The sequence below is a fragment of the Gekko japonicus genome, unplaced genomic scaffold (genome assembly GCF_001447785.1).
Source record: "Gekko japonicus isolate JY-2015 unplaced genomic scaffold, Gekko_japonicus_V1.1 scaffold201, whole genome shotgun sequence".
Lineage (NCBI taxonomy): Eukaryota > Metazoa > Chordata > Lepidosauria > Squamata > Gekkonidae > Gekko > Gekko japonicus.
The window spans coordinates 1,254,733-1,259,773 of record NW_015162480.1 but is presented as its reverse complement, the minus strand read 5'-3'; positions in this window follow the sequence as shown (position 1 = coordinate 1,259,773).

The following is a 5,041-nucleotide window of genomic DNA, read 5'->3' as shown; positions in this document are numbered from 1 at the left end:
AATATATCCAGCACTCTCAAAACTTGCAGGAGTTTGGTGGTAGATAAATCATAACATAGTTATGGCTGAATAGTTTCCCATAATAGCAGTGTTGGCAGTTCTTCAAAAGAATAAATTCTTGTCTGGTTGCCTTAACAATCTTGCACAGACTCAACTACTCACAGTCTGTCTGTTTAAAATGTTCCAAAGCTCATATAGTAGCATCTTGGTAGGAAGTTGTATGCTAAAACAAAATATGAAGTTACAGAGGTCGTTCCATAAGCAAAAGATAACTAATTACTTAATTAACTTCTGGCACCCTTTGATGATATACAGGCCTTCTGGATAGACTTGAAATGTACAACCTAAAAACAACAACAAAAGTATTTATGAAATGTACAACCTAAAAACAACAACAAAAGTATTTATATGCCCCCCCTTCATATACATGTTTAGTAACTGTTTGTTGTTGTTGTTCAGTCGGAGTCAACCCTATTGAATAGGCCAGTAGTATTATATTCCTATTTCAGGGCTCAACAAATCCCAGGTGCCAGGTCACCACTGTGCCTGGTATTTTAATTGTGGCACCTAGTACTTTCAGCAATGGTTTTATTGTGCTGTCTCTCAGTGGTCAGGTTTTTCTTTGGCACGGAACTGAAATGAAGGAATGGCAAGATAGGAATTTGAATTACAAAAAGGGTGACAGGTCTTTCAAGGTTCACGTGAAGAGTATGGGAGACTTGCCTCCAGAATCCCAGTTATTATACATGAGATCAAGTTGGGCTTTGCAGTGCTAGGAAAGCGTCTTCAGGGCCAAAAGTATTTGTGGTGCAATGAAAATAGCAATGTATATGTAATGAACCACATGTTAACCTGGCAGTAGGCCCTGTCTGTTCATAAGGTATCATCAGCCAAAGTCAGTCTCTATATCGAGGATGTAAAGCAAATTAAATGCTGTACAAAACTCAAGAAGATGATCTGCCATCAGGGCCTGTAAGGCAGAGATGTTCCGCCAGGCATTCAGATGAGGATAGCAATGGTTAGCATCATGGCTGGCACCCTACCTGGACCCTCCACTCCTTATAGAACTTACTCCCCCCCCCCCGAATGTGTGAAGCACTCACCAGATGTGGGAAGGAGCTATAAAATTTTGCCACTTGCTTTTAATTACTGTATGTTGTTGGACATGGTTTTTATGTTTTTATGCTTTTAGAACTTTGTACATCGCCTGGAGTGCCACAGTTTTGGGGATAGGCGATTAATAAATGGAAATAAGTCTACCGTCAAAGATGATAACTGTTTATTGGGGAGCCTCCTCCTTGCTTGAACATGAATTCCCTCCCCCACCTTTACATGTGACCAGCCATTTGAAAACCACCTCAAGTCGCAGATCTTTTTTTGTTTTACATCTTAATGAATTCATTCTGTCAGTGGTTTTGCCAGCATTGGAATGCAATCTATAAAATGCTGTACCTACAGAAACCCAACATGCTGAAACAGCTTTAATGCTGTGTATCCTTTGTGACATGGTATGTTATTCCCTCCTGCAAGGAGATAGCAATGAACTGTTGGGAATTAGTAGTAGCTTTTGCGTTCATCTGAAAAATATCAAATTGTTAATTTCCTCTTCAAAATTTTAGTCATTGAAGCATTTCACTGTAGCTCTTACCACAAGTTAATAGTTTAGAGGAGTTGTATTTTTCCATTCCCTGTTCTGCCTTGGAAGCTTGCTGGATGACCTTGGGCCAATCACATGCCTTGTGCCAGTCTGACCTACCTCACAAGATTGTTGTAAGGGGTAAAATGGAGTACAGGAGAGGAGGAGGTAAGATACTTTTGCTGACCATCAATTTGCAGCCAGTGTCATTCTGCCCAGCGTGTATGGCTCTTTGCACAGCTAAAGAGACTGTAGAGTTTACCGAATAGGCACCTAACATTGAAGAAAAGGAATCAGAGAAGAGAAAGATGATATACATTACATATTACATTTACATTTATTGTTTCCTGTCTTCATATATTGCCTGAAATGTTTATAATAATTTTTTTACCATTTTAAAACAAATGTAGAATTATAAGGAAGCAAACCACACTTTCCATTGATTGTAGTTAAATTTTGGAAATCTAGAAGAATAAAAAAAGATTTTGGGTGTCTTCCCCCCCCCCACTCCAAGACCAAGTGACTGCACACAGTTGGGGAGGGGCATATGTGCCACAGCTCTGGAGCCACAATCAAAGAGACTATGTTCCTGGTGGAAGCCAGTCTTTTTGAAAAGATTATACCTGGAGCAAAGCCCGATCAGCTATCTTAAACTCTGGGTAGGTTGGAGTCATATAGCAGAAGGTGCTCCATCATATCCTCTGGGTTCAGACTGTATAGGCTTTTAAAGGTCAAGACCAGCATTTTGAATTGGGCCTGTAAGTAAACTGGTAACTAATACAGGCATTATAGTATAGGTGTTATATATACACTGTGTGTTCTTGCTCAGCTTGCATCCAATGTCAGGGAATAGAAGTGTTAAACTTCTTTAACACTAACTGTTAAAATATAGTTAAGAGTTTTGGGTGTAAGGAACATCGAAAACAATAGAGAGAGTTTGTGACTGTAAAACTGGTTAAGTTGGGAGAGCTAAGTTCCTGTGCTCAGATTAAAAAAAAAAAAATTAAATTCCCGGAGGGATATTTTTATTTTTGCAATACACTACAAACTACAAAGAAAGTATGAAGGAAGGGGACTACATCTAGGGACAAAGAAAAGGTAACCACACTGCTCAGATAAATATTCTGATGGTTGGAAAGGCTTTGTTGAGTCTTGAAAGGAATGCTTGGTGGTTTGCGGCGAGGATAAATAGTTCTGGCACAGAGAGTTTTGAAAAGATGTGACTGAGATACCAAGTGATGGAGAGGAAGAGCTGGGTGTAATTTTTTTGTTTTGTACAAAGAAATTCTTCTGTGCCTGTTGAGTAGGCTTTGGTAGTAGTTTTTGAAGTTTGCTTCTTAGACAGAGAGCTTAGGTTAAAGACAAAACGTCAAGTGATGGTTTGGCATTACATCAGTAAGTCCTGAGCTTTAGGTAGCCCTGTTGATCCACGGAAAATTCCAAAAACAAAAGTAATTTAATATCTTATTAGGTGCAAGCATGATATCAGAAATGGTTGTGCAAGCTTTCAAGTTTCCCAGGCTTGATGCTGAGTACAAAAAAGGGGTGACGAGGGGGGAGAGATTCAGGGCATCAGGGCATCTCCCTGAATCTGCAGCTTCTGGGGTTTTAAGAGACAATACGGGTTGTGTTGCAGGTTTGATTGGGTTGCTTGGTGTTAGGTGCAAAATGCATCAAATCACTTGAGATAGAGAAGTTAGGTTTGATCTTTTTCCCTCTATGAAATATGTTATGCTTCAGATGTGGGATTTCTTTTGCTACTTGAAGGTTTTCCTGTGGGTACTGGGAAAGTTGAGCCTGGTTTTGCAGGACGCCACGAGAGGCCGATTGTCTGACAACGTCTTCCTCTCAGGTATTAACTTAGGCTCATGAGGTCAATTGTTGAGTTTTAGCCAGTAATTGTGTCTGTTTTAGGGGAAAACATCTTTCATGCTAAACCTCTCACTAGATCAGTCCTCGGGGTGTCACGGAGTCATCCTACTAGATCGCGTCCATCCAGAGATGCCATGTGCAAGAGCAGCAGGCTCTTCCCAGAACCAGCACCTGCTCATATTTAACAGTTAGATTCGAGTCCAGTAGCACGAAAGAGACCAGCGAGGTTTCCAGGACATGAGCTTTTGAGAGCCAAAGCTCTCTTCTTTAGTCTGCTCTCGAATCTAACTATTCTAGTGCAGACCAACATGGCTACCTTCTGAAACTGCTCTCATGTATAGAGAGTAACATCACCACACCTCTGCCTCTCTTTGCACACATTTGTTGTTGTTGTCGTCAATAATAATAATAATAATAATAATAATAATAATTTGATTTGTTAATGGCCCTATCCCAGCTTATGCCGGGTTCTGGGCAATGTACAAGGGGGCATAATGCCATAAAAATATACAGAACATTAAAATTCAATATTTTGTTGTTGTTCAGTCGCACAGTCGAGTCCGACTCTTCACGACCCCATAGACCAGATCACGCCAGACCTTCCGGTCTTCCGCCGTCCTCTGAAGTTTGCTCAATATACAGTTTGATAAAACCTAGAAAACCAGAACGCAATGAGTGGCAGGTTAGTGAGATGTGGTCACAGGCATGGGTGAGGCATGTTGGATGACCAGGTTGCGACTGGTCTAGGGGTGGGAGGGAAGGTGAGAGAGAGGGGTTTTGGTGCAAAGAACCTCTCAACCTGGCTGTACTGACCTCTTGCTCACTGTGGTGAGACTTGTGTTTCGTCTCCCCCAGCTCTCTTGGTCTGCCACCCATGACCCTGCTGGTAACATTGGTGAAGTCATAGCTCTGGCAGCTTCTCCTATTTTGTGTGCATGTAAGTTTTAGTCCTAGGAGAGTTTTAGTCCAGGAACTTCCCCGCTCGCAACTTGTTATTTAGCCACTAAGCTACCTGTTGCAGAATTAAGAGCTAGTTCATTCCTTTTAATTAGCTCTTAGTTCTGCAGCAATCTTATTTTATCTGTTCCTGGGCATCTGTGCTCCTCTATGAACTCACGCCAGCTAATGGTGCTTTGGGAAAATGAAATGGTGCGATACGTTAACAGGCTGCTATGGTGAAATAGTGTGCTTGCTTTCAGCAGCTGAGAAAAAAAAACGCACACGATTGTTTTTGTGTAGTCAGCTTGGAGCTTTTTGTATGTGTCTGCTGGGGTAAGGCATTCTGAGTTTTGCTAACGTCAAGTTCACCTCTATGCTGTGGAACTTCTCAGAGCCCCTTAGTGTTAGCTGTGGGGGGGGGGTTGTCTTGTTTTCCCCCCTTCTCTCTGGATGGGTCTGTGCCTCTTGAGACACTGCAAGCCAGCTCTCTCCAGACTTCCATCAATATGCTTCTACATAAAGTGAATAGACTTAATAGGTGTGGAGGGATTAACTTGAATTGCCTTGTATATTAATAGAAAGAAAGTAACCGGC